At 41.5% G+C, this 12,551-nt stretch overlaps 1 long non-coding RNA gene across 2 annotated transcripts in view; it reads right to left on the bottom strand.

Moving 5' to 3' along the window:
• Positions 1-12,551, bottom strand: part of LOC146768479 (uncharacterized) — a 72,195-nt gene extending 59,644 nt beyond the window's left edge. For both annotated transcript variants that reach the window (XR_014953109.1, XR_014953110.1), the window contains exon 1: positions 1-12,551. This exon is cut by the window's left edge. This is a non-coding gene — a long non-coding RNA (uncharacterized LOC146768479).

Raw genomic sequence — 12,551 nt, 5'->3', positions numbered from 1 at the left:
ATTTCTTACTTCATCAGAAAACACCCTAAAGCCTCCTAGGCTGGAGTTTGATGTTTGAAATGGCAGTTTGCAAAATACTACATTTTTATATATTAAGAACAAACAAGAAATTTGGCACCAACTAACGCCTGACTTTAGTACAGCTCCCTGGCTTGGCATCTATAATTTGACTCTCTTTTAAAAAATCAGCATAGTAAACACTTTTCCTGTTTTAAGGTAGGTTTCCTTTCCTAAGGTACGTTTATTTCCCATACTAAAGCCTTCTTGTTCTCAGGCACCACACCCAAAGACATAAAAACTGGTGACTCTTCTTGCTCCCCTGCTTTGGGAACACCCTCACTTGCCTGCCTCTCCTCCTTGCCAGAAGAACTGTGTGGTTCTTTCATTCTCCCCATACTGGAGGCTCTGTGAAGGATGATCTATCCTGTGAAACTGTCTTTAAGTAGGATGAATGCAATTACCTGAGCTGGAATATATCCAGAACTCTGGATTTAACAGCCATTAAAAATCTTGTTGAACATTTGTCATACCTTCTCAAATCACCACACACAGTGACAGCTTGGCATCTGAGGGATGGTAGTTCAGAGCAGCACTGCTCTTACACTGCTGCATCTGCTCCTCAAACAAAGAACTGAATGTCCCAGTCATGGGGACAATGTGAGCTTCAATGGACTTTGCATTTCTCCTATACTTACCACCCAAACACCTAAAGAAGGGCTGAATTAAGCTGTGGCAAGCCTCCACGTTTGGTAACTGGCTGTTAGCTGCAGCAGAAGACAGAAATGTGGCTTGTCAAAAGTCACAGAGCAAATTTTACAGCAGAGCAAGGGATGGAAATATCCTGGAGTGCTCACCTCTCCTGCACAGAGCTCTCTCCCCCTCATGCCAGAGGCTCTACAAGAGTTTTAAACACAGAAATAAGCTGGGATGGAGCCCCATGGTCCAGAACACTCAAGTGTGAGTGCAAGATTTGTGCTGCAAGACCCAACCCCTGAAATGGTTAATTACATCAAATAGAGACAGTCACAGCAAGGAAAACTTAAAAAAAATTACTGCCAAAAAATCTCCCACCAACCTCCCACCTCCTTCCACATTTGGAGGTATTTTTTTTGCAAAATCTCTGACACTTCCAGGGCACTTTCCATGAGTGAGGAGTGTGGAATGAGGCTGCTCATGGGATAAATGGCCCAACTATGGCAGGGCATGGGCTGGAGGTGGATTGATGCAGCAGAAGCTCTGACTGCTTGATATTCTGTCAGTGGAGAGAGTCCAGGCTGACCTTTCAACACAGCATTTCATGAGAAAATTTGGAGAGGGGAGATTGTTGGGAAAAAGCTCTTTGTTGAGGAAATGTTGATGTAAAACTGGTTCTGTCTGTAAATTAATGTGCAGATGACCCCACCATCTTTTCCTGCACAGCTGGAGCAACACATGTGGTGAAAAGAATCAACCTGTTATTCTTAGCATGTAAGCTGCTCAGTTAAGGTACTTATAAATGGTTTCATGACTGTAGCTCATTACCAGAAGACATCTTCTGCTTTATGGGCTCATTTTTAATATGCATTTATATTAAAATGAGATGTTGTAGCTTGATCCAGTTTTCATTACAAATTCTAATCTTAAAAGGAAGCTGATAATAAATCCCAAATTAAATCTCATCGTTACTTATGCCATGCCCCAAGTGCTAATGGGGAAAGTAATAAAGTAATGCACAGCAAACAAATAAAAGAAAGTGACTTTATTCTAATAAAGAAATTTATCTCTAGACTCCTATCCTCTATGTTCTGAACCTATGATAAGCATTGCTAATGTAGCACCCACTTATGGTTCTTCAGATACTTGGTGCCAGTGGTATTTGTTTATCCAGCTGTATTTGTTAATCCACTGATGTCCTGTGTAAGGAAATCCTTGATTACTCTTAGCCACGAGGAGCCTGTGACCTTCATCAAGACTGGCTGCTATCACCAGCTGGCTCAAAGAAATTAACTCAAGTGAGAATCATATTCCCTTCATAGTTTTTCTGGTTACATGTTTAACCTTGGAAAAGACAGTGTTTCTTTTAGGAAAGACAGAAACACCAGCTGAGCTTGTTGCTTAGAGCCTGTTGGACTCTTGATTTACTTTTGAGCCTATTAAAGGTCAAGTGCCTGTGCTCATCTAGAGCACAATCTCAGAAAGGAGCTTTTGTAGGTAAGGTACAGAAATAATTACCTTCTCTGAAAAAAAAAAAAAAATGGTAGCTTCTAAAACAAAAACAATCAATCAATCAAACAAGCAAAACCAAATGCCTTAATCTGGAGAATGATGTATTGCAAAGAGTATTAAAAGAGAAAGATCTTTTTGAGGGAAATACTGGTAACATTTGTCCATCTTAGATAAACAGAGGAAAAAGGTTTGCAAAATGTAGAAGTATGAAAAGAAGGTCACCCTAAAATGATCTAGAGCAGCCTCAAATCTGCTCTCTATAAGCTATAAGAAATCTCCAAAAGTCAGTATTTGCTATATTTCTATCAGAGACGTTGCACTTCAACATCCCCAAACTGCGTATCCAGTTTAAGCTATCTGTGCTTCCCATATAACCATTTTAAAGGCAAGATCAGTCACCCCAAGCTAAAAGAGGAGAGTAAAATATATCCCCTTCTGTAAATCAGTCTCCATTGGCTGCTGAGGAGTCTCGGCAGATGCTGCAAGTCCCTGCAGGGAGTCAGGACCAGCCCCACAATCAGTGGGCGTGGGCTGATAGCTGGAGAGCTCCTCACCAGAAAGGTGCTGGTAGCATGGGACAAGGTACTCTGGAAGGGCAAGAACTTATAGAGACTGGACTGTGCAAGGGTTGAATTCAGCCTCTTGGTTCTCAGTGATCCCATCCAAGAACTCTGCACCGACCATAACTTGCATGTAAATATATGAAATGCAATTATTTTGAATGTTTCACAGTAATTTTGTATCATAGAGGATTATCCTGGTGAACTCTACAGCCACGAGGGTTGCAATTTTCAGTTTTAGCTCATTTTAATATCACAGAAGTGAATATTAATTTTTTTTAATGCCTGGGTACAATGAGAACATAAGTAGATGAACACTAAGAATTCCTGGTTATCTTATATTCCTTTATGGAATTGTTCACAAAATTTATGGATAATTTTAAAATTAGATTACCCTTGTCCCATTTAGTCACAAAAATGACTGGATTCAATCCCACCAGTGTTGCACTTCACCTCTGGAAAACTTTTGTGCAAGAGTTTAATACTGCTATAGGGAAGATTTATATAAGTAAAACTGGTGAGGTCAGGGCTGAAAGAAAAGTCTGAAAACTTGGCAACTTTTCCTAGAATGAAATCTCCAAACATCTATAGTTTCAATAATAATTCTATTCCAGCAGTGATTGAATCAAGACATCCCATTAATTTAATAATCTAAAACCAAGTTAAATTACTGTGGGTAGGATTACAATAACAGACAGTGTAAACAAACAAAAAGAACCCACAATAATTGAAATATTTTAGTTTAATGCTGTCACTTAATAATGCCTGTATCTCATTCCAAATGGGAATAAAAGTACAATGGAATGAAAACATCTCTTGGTCAACCACAGAGCTGAGGTGCACTCTGGCATCTGCCTTAATACAGACAGATACTTTTAAGTCCATCTTGGTATGCCCACAGGTGAAGGGGTTTAATTGAGACTCAAAAAGTGAAAAAGGAAGGTGGTAACTAATTTAGTTTGGTGTGGAATATACCCATATACGTGTGCATGGCACAGGGCAGAATGAAACAAAGATTATGAGGAGGTGCAGCTGTTAGAGGAATCATTGTAGGGTTGCAACAAGCGAAAAATTATAGAGAAATCTGAGTCAAAGGGCTCACTAGCAAAAGGTTTGGTAGTGTCAGGACACCTGTAGTGGCCCTGTCCTGAAGTTAGGGAGAGGGATTTGGTGTAGAATCTCTGTAAATCATTAAGAGTTCATTGGCCCCAAATTCCATTTTCAGTTGTTCCTCCAACAGGATTAAATTTGCTGTCTACATTTTAACTGATTTCCTGTCTTGAAAAAAAACCATCACCAGCTCTGTAAGCCAAATGAGATCAGCTGTGTACCCAGACATGAGAAAACAACTTTTGTGATGCTCTGTTAATCAGCAATACAGGTTCTTCTCATATGGCCCATTTTCATCTCCTAAAACAATGGGAACCTACTTTGATTTCCTTTACCATTGTGCTCATTGCTCCGTTGCCTCCACTGCCTATTTCACATTCATCACCTCAAGAGCAGAGATATTGTTTTCTTTTAGCCCCTAGAGAGCTCCACTAACTTTTTTCCTCTTTCTCATGTTCTGACTAGCACCAGGTTTACTTTTACCTCGCTGGTAAACAGCACCTGAACTAATTTGTTTCAGACCAAATAGCTCGTAAGCTCAGCAAGGCCCTCTCAAACTATTTTCTTTTTGCAAAAAGATTACATATCTTTGTGCTTTGTTGAGCAAGTCAGAGAAGGAATTACTGATTTGTCTTGCTCTGTATTTCTCCATATCTCAGGAATAAAGGTTGCCTTTTTGTTGCCACAGCTGTATCTACTTTTTTGGTAGAGAGAGTGCTGGGGAGTTGTTTTTCCTCACAAATGGAACAGGACTGCTGGGGCACGTTTCTTGAGCTTTTATTGCAGCATCAGCCTCATTACATGGTTGAGACAATAGAAAGATGGCAAAGCTCACGTACAGCCAGCAGCAGCCAAAGATTTATTACAGAACATTTAAAGATCTTTTAGCCAATAGCATATTGCTAAAGCTTACAGACAGCTGTTCCAGCCAATCACTAAAAGCACACGCACACCTGCTTCACACAATGCTTGCTTCTTTCTATTAACAGTACACAATACACCGTTATTAAGTTTAAAACCTTCTACTATCTTGCTAAGCATATTTTCCTGCAGTCTTAAGGTCTATCTCAGCCAAGCCTAAAACTCAAGGTATTATTTCATGTCCTTGCTTGCTGTACCATTGTAACTTTTTCCTATCTTCAGACTTTGCAGCTGCAGCTGATTCTAATTTCTCTGTTCTTTCTGTTTCTAAGGCCTGCTTTCCCAGCTTTCTGAAAATCCTCTAACCTTTGCTATTTCCCACAGAGAGGTGCCAAAGTGGGTGCACAGGACAAACCCTCCACAGAGTAGGGAAGGTCAGTATTGATGACCACTGCTGTTGATGACCAAAGTTAACCTGAGGAGATTCCTGACATGTCTTTAGTCAGTGAGATCAGAATCCAGCCTGCTGCAGATGTGGGTGAGCCTCTGCTTTCTAGGAATTACTAGGTGGAATCTTACTTGTTCTTTTAAATACTCAGACACAAATTGCTCCAAGCTGTCGATTTATAAAAATGTCTACTTTTGGTACCTCATTTTTTTTTCCCCACAGCCACTGCTGGAAACAAAAGTAAATGCTAGCTAAATACATCAATTGATTTTAATGTCAAGGTGTAAGTGTCCTGGCAACAGTAGCCTGGGAGAAAAAAGAAATAACAAGGTTCATGCATTTCTGCTGCATTGTGAAAAGTCACAAAATCTTTCTCTTCACAAAATGATGGCTTAAGTTTGTTAAGGTATTTTTTTCTGACAAAACACAAGTGTATGATTAATAAGATGTGAATCTGACTCTACTGGCTACCAGACTGCTGGTGAAGACACCACATGCTCAAATATAAAGTTTGCTAAAACACTGCTCTGTATCAAAGTATCATCTAAAAAGGTCCAGCAGAAATGGGTGCTCTGTAGTACAAGCACAACAAAAATCCAGTAAAAACCATCAATCATAGGAATGTATCAAGGAGAAGGGTTAAAAATAGGCACAAGCTTCATAAACATGAAGTGATTTTTTGTGTGTGAAGCTGGGACTCCACACCTCCCAATGTCCTTTGGAAGACCCTCCTTACCAGAGAGCACAGGCATCTGCAACACTGGGCAAATATAAAAGTTTCATTCTAACCTCCTGAGCCTGCCCAAAGTTGCCAAGCTGAAAACATTTCTAATGACATAAAATTCATAACAGAGAGCTCTGTTCTGGACTGATGTGCCATTGCAAATCCCTTTGTCTGCTGTTCATAAAAAGTCAGAAACCTTAATTTTTGTTCACACCAATTAGCACTTGCTCGGTGCTGACACCGAGTCCCAAGTGAATGATGACAGCCTGTGGCACGCCAGCAGGCACCGAGCACGTCAGCTGAGCCTCAGACAGCCTCCAGAGGAAACACATCTCAGCAGTGAAGTATCTTAATTTTAGGTTCATTTTTTTTCATTGGGTTCAATGGTTTAATGGTGCAACTCAATGATCTTAGAAGTCTTTCCAACCTTAACAATTCTCAGATTCTGTGACTCTATACAGCATCTTCACAAATGAGTCAAGGCTGAAGGAGTTACTGGGTGTTAACATGCATTACTTTAAAGCCTACTTAAAAGAAATTAAGGGCTTTTCACATCCAGTGTGATTGTCACATTTGGCTCACACTGCAGAATAAAGAGAAACATCTTTGAATGATTTATGTCCCAGGTTTTTGCAGTGCCCTGTGTTTTAGCATCCTTGCAGTCCATTTGACAATTCAAGCTGAAGTGTCTTGGCCAGATGGAGAGGAATGCTGTCGGAGACAATTTTGGGAGTTACATTCAGGGCTCCTTAGAAAAGAAGCAAGGAGTGGCTTCTTTGGAGAGAGCTTGAACCCTGTCTTTCTTGATATCCTCTGAGCTATTAAGAAGCTCCATGTGGAGAATAAGGTGAGGTGCTGTTTTTTTGTGCCCTACAAGGCAGATTTTCCCCACCACAGGCCTGGTGAGTGAAAACCCCTTCAGCAGAACCCAGGATGGGAATAAAGCTCAACATATGAAGTTCAGTTTGAGATGAAGAGATTCCCATTGGCTTTAGTTTCTCTTGCACTGCTGCTTCCATGGCAGTGTTTGGGTGCTGGTAGCTTCATTTCCAACTACAGTATTTTTTCCATGATTCCTATTTAAATGTGCTGCCCATGGCTGTATTATTTTTAATTTGAGTGAGTCTGGCACTCCCCAGCAGTTCTTGCTGTGGCTTTACAAAGAAGCAGAGGCAGGAAGAAGGCTCACGTGCTGCTGAGCTGAACTCAGCTGAACTGGACTGAAATAAATTTGTTTGCAACACAGTTTGACATTTTAACAAAACAGTGGCAAATAACAGTAATTTCATTTTTATTGTGCTAAGAATAGGAACATAGAGAACAGAAAATGGCATCTTCGTTGCACCTGAAGTGTTCAGGCAGTAGGAAGGATGGGATCCATAAGCTGATTTTGATTTCACATATAAATGATGTTGTTTTCCTCACTAGTATTACAGAATGCCTTTAATTAGAGAAGACTGTTTATCATTTACATTTTGGCTTTATGAGAAAGAGCTTGTTAGAGAAATGAGAGGAAAGAAGCATGGTCTAGTTGCAGGTCAGAGAAGGCTGTGTGTCAAGAGTGAGCTCCAAGATAACATTTTTATTTCTGCAAGAAAGACCTCTTCCTTAGTTACACAACTTTCTTAGTAATTATATATAATCACTGCAGTTTTACATAATGACAACACTTACAAATAATGACTGCAAGGGCCATGACAGCTTCTACTGTATTGGCCTTTTAGCTTTCAATTGTATAATATTTAGGGAAAAAGCAGACAATATACACACTAGCAAAGAACTGGCATTTTAGGCATGTCTTTACCCTTAAATAAAATTTAGTTTGAACCTGTGGGAAGAACGGGGATGAAATTGTTTCCAACATACTTCAGAATGCCAGACTTCAAGTGATGCGAACCATTGCCAAGCACAGGGGTTGTCTTTACTGTCTGAGAAATGCCAGAGCCTGAGGACACAACAGAGAGCACCAGCTCCAGGAGTTGTCCAGCTTGCATCCTCTTTTATGGGTCAGATCAGGAAAAGCACCTTAGTTGAGGCATAGATGGATAACTTAAAAAAACAAGTGCTGAGATAAAAGCTGTAAGGATGAAAATCCTGCCTGTCTGGAAAGCTGAAGGACTCAGGCAGGTCAGGAAGCTTTTTCTGCCCAGGAGCTGCTGACAGGTGCTCCAGCTCTGAATGGACATTTCCCAAGGACTTCAGTTTTAGAGATCAGTCAATGACTTTCCCCTGTCTGGGCAGGGTTAACAGCTCTGTACATTGCAAGGGGTTATAAGAGAAATAGCTGTGTACCTCACCAATTCTGCAGTATTGCATCTCTGGTCCTTTAAATATGTCTTGCCCACTCTTTTAGTTTACTGGAATGATTTTTCAGTTCCCCAGAAATTTCAGAAAAGACACTGCACATCCAAGGAAGAAGACGCTAGGAAAATGCATAGCACTCCTAGCATTAAGGAAAGTGGGTGTCAGCCTGGGAGGTTCCTAAAAGCCCTGCAAGAGGTAGTAAGGGCTGCCTACCAAGCCCCAAAAAGTCACAGAATAGAAAAGTAATGTGCTGCACAGATTTAGGCCACTTTATCAAGTATATTCTTTCTGCATGTATAGATAGCTACTGGATCATGAGAGAGAGTACAGCAGGACACTCTGGCCTCATTAGAGAGGTATGTGTGACTCAGATCCCAGTGAAGGCTGCCATGACCTCCTGTGAGGAGTTCAGATATCCCTGAAGATGAGCTATCTCTGAGAATGTGCTAACTCAATTCCATGGCTTCAGTCCCACTCTGAAGACATACTGCATTTGCTAAACAGGAATACTTTTCCTCCCTCGATTTCACCTTCCAATTTACCAGCACAGCCATTTCCTCAGCCTGGCACCAACTGATAATCTCTCTTTTGGAGCGCTGTGCATCTGCCCACTGCAGCAGAGCCAGGCTCCCTCCTGCTGTGCTGGAAGGTGACAGGACATGGGGAAGGCTTCCCCCAGGGCTGTCTTTCCATTAGGAAGGTTTGTGCTCCCTGGATGGGGACAGCTGCTGTGGATCAGAGCTGGCTGCCATCCAGCTGGCACAAAGAACAGGAGGAAAAGTCCTCACCACTTCTCCTGAGCCTTAATAGTGCTATTTGAGGACCTTCAGGAACTCCATTAAGGTGAGGTAAATTGAGTTAATTATGCACATTAATCATGCTTATTAGTGTAGTTCTAATGAGGATACAGGGTTTTTCTTTTTATCTGACATTAGGCAAGCACAAAAATTCCTATTGACTAAATGTGGGAGAGAGAGCATGAAAACCCTGAGACATGTTAAAAAGATCTACCTGCAAAAATCGATTATTTTTTTGGCAGGGATTTCTGCCTCTCTACATTCACATCTGATTCCTGTCACCGAAATCAAGTCTTCCTGGTGTCCAAACAAAACTGCCTCTATGGGCAGAGAATCATTTACCATAGCTGATCACCTGCATGCCAGTGGCAGGGTGCTCCTGTTTCCATGGCTAGGACCAGTGCAGAGTTACAGAGAGAGCTGTGCTGTACAGGCACAGAACTGGGAGCCAGCCTCTCCTCCCTGGATGTCATTAAAACTGACAGTCAGTTTTGAAATTTTACTTTCTCCTGCTCCGCCCCTTTCTGAGTAGGGAAAGACAGTGCCCTGCAAGAAATATGCTGGAGATTATTTCTGGATGAGAAATGTAAAATCATTGTCTGACCAATTCCCTCTGAAACCGACTTGAAGCAGTTCTGGGACTAATTAAATCTCAATCCTTGTGAAATTCAGTTGAGGTTTGGGTCCCTCTGTTCTATGTCCAACATTACTCCAACTACTTTTGCATTTTTTGGAAAGTTCAGTGTGTTCTCATATCATCTCAGGGCTCGTGCACCTGCCATGACTTCTCTTCACAAAAATATTCTGATGGGATTCAGAGCAGGTGTTTGAATTCCAGAAGTTTTCACATAAAGTCTCAGTTGTATCTAAGGAGCACCATGAAGGACTCAGGGGAGAGGCAGGGCCAGCTGTTGTGTGGTGCCACCACAGCCAACCCCTCTAGCAGGCCTAGTCTTGACCAAGGAGGACTTTTATGCTCCATTTGAGGCCAAGCTTTGGGATCAAGTGTGAGACTTGGAGAGTTTAGGAGATATAAAACAAATATAGAAGTAACATTATTTATAAGCTTTGAGGAGAGGTCCATGAAACTGAGTGAAGGTTCTTCAGGGCCCAAAAGCATTTCAATATTTAGAAGAACCATAAGAAGAACAAAACAATGAAGAGAGGGACTTTAGTAAGAAGCACCTTAGGATGACATTTTCTTTTAGGGGTTTAATGCCTTTGTATTTGCCCTTATCTCTATTTTCTAAGGCAACTGTTCATATGTCGTTAAAGAACAGGAAGAAAAGACCACAAAAATACCCAAGAAGTTTCCCATAACCTTTCACAAGTAATCTTAATTTCAAAATAACTCCTTCCCATAAACAATACATCTGAAGGAATTAATGTAGATGTCATCTTCTTTTGGCAGCAGATTTGGTCATTGATTCTCAGAATGCTAATATTGTAAAAAAACATAGAGTTCAGTGCTAGGACAAAAAGGAATATAAGGAAATGAATAGTTAAATATTAATACAAATGGTGCAGGAAATACAGAATAGTCTTTGAGAGCAGCCTAGAGACTGACTGATTTTTCTGAGAAATCTTGGGGAACAGGAGTGTGGTGAACACATGGCAGAGTGCAGGTGGCAGAGGTTTGGTTCTCAGTCCTGCCCTCCCATGTGACTGACAGGAGATCCACCAGGACTCAGTTCTGTGCTCTGGCTCAGATTCACCACACAGAAGGAAGGACTCCTCTCACATTTATAATGTCAGGTAATATGCAATTAACTCCTCTACCATATGAGTCAATCCTCCTTTCCTTTGCATTTAAGATGGAAATGCATCTGCCACTGGGTGAGAACAATGGGAAAGAGCAAGTACTGCAGGATGAAAGTAGAGGAGGTTAGGAAGGGAAAGAGAGGTGTTGCTTTGCTTTGGCCTGTGAAGTCCTGGGGACATTCCTGTTGGGGCTGCCAGAATCTCTTGTTGCTCCACTGATTAATGTCCCTTTCTCCTCTGAGAGGTCTGGTTAGCATCGTCTGCACTAAACTTCTGGATGCTTTCCCAGCTATTTCTATGAAGACAAGGCTTTATTCTGTCTTATATTTCCCTTCTGCTCTGATAAACCCTTACATGACCCTCCAGGATTAACTCTGCTGGCTCAGTCCTGTGAACAGCCAGACAACAGGGCTAGAGTGATCCCAAAATTCTCTGGGAGTATGCTTTCTGTTTGTCACTCTCAGCAATGATGCAGAATCAACACCACCCAGTTCAAGAGTACAAATATTTACAGTATTCTGACTGTCAGGCACCAGGCTGCCAAATATTTCTTTATTTCATGAAGTATGTAGCATACAAAGCTATTCACCTCCTGATTTCAATCAACTTATACAGCATCAATGTTTTAGATAAATGGGGACTCCTCCATATCTTCATTAGGCCACTCTGACACTAAAGCAATGGCTTTTGAGCAGTGCTGTACTTGCCCTGGTTCAGGTTCATAACCATTATAAAAAACCACAGTAGCAGATATTTTTCCTCTGCATCAAAAATGTGACTAATTTCAGTGGTGAGATTACAAAATAGTTAGGTGAGAGGGCACTAGGACAAACTGGAAATTTGTCCTAGAATCTAGAAGGTAAATTGGGGAATTGGGTTGTTTTCCTTCCCAGGTCTCTCTCTGTCAATGGCCCATGCTGTCCAGTGGACACTATCCACATTCCAGTGGGCCACACCTTTCCAGGTGTTTCAGAGACTGTGCTCATCTTCTGAGTCCTCTCTCCCAGCCCTCCAGGGTGCAGCCACCCACATAAGGGCTTCAGGAGGCTCCCACCTCCTCCTGCAGTCCAGCTGTCTCTACCTTATCCATCCACACACCACCATTTGGCACAGGATTCACCACTGGGTTCTTGTAAGTAGTGGCAGAAGCCCAGCATGCATCAAGAAACTCCCAAAATCTGAGACAAAATATTATAATCCCACACTCCTCATTACCTGAATTTAGCCAGATCCTTGCACTGTGTATTGCACAGTCTCCTCGCTGATATCACTTTCCATTGTGTGCCTCTCAAGAGCTCTCAACTGATTCATTAATTTGTTGATACACTGAACATGGTGGCACACTCAGATCATTATGAGAAACACGTTTTTGCTTTATTTTCTGTAGCCTGAAATACTCTGTGGAAATACTTCCTCTTCTCCTTCCTGGATTGTCACAGGAGTTCTGTACTGCTCTGATTTAGCCCTTTGATGGCACAGGGAACTCCTGCCAGCAAGTCTAACATCTGCCTGCTTCTCTGTTTTTGCAGGATGTCTATCATCATCTCTTCCATGACAATTTTTTCAGGTACAGAAAGTTCACTGCTTCAGTTTCACACACGATTCCCCTGCAAAAGTCTCTGCTGGTCACCTGCCTCCCATCTGCCAGCATTTTGTGGGACCCCTTTCTTTCCTGCCACTGACCTCATGCCACTTGTTTTGTTGTTTCCATCAAAGAACCTTCTGTGAGTGCACATTGCTGGTATACCACAGCTCTGATATGTATATATATATATATATAT

Source organism: Lonchura striata, chromosome 2 (genome assembly GCF_050655825.1).
Source record: "Lonchura striata isolate lonStrDom1 chromosome 2, ASM5065582v1, whole genome shotgun sequence".
NCBI classification, from domain to species: domain Eukaryota; kingdom Metazoa; phylum Chordata; class Aves; order Passeriformes; family Estrildidae; genus Lonchura; species Lonchura striata.
The sequence above is the reverse complement of the archived record's forward strand: the minus strand, read 5'-3'. Positions and strand labels throughout refer to the sequence as shown.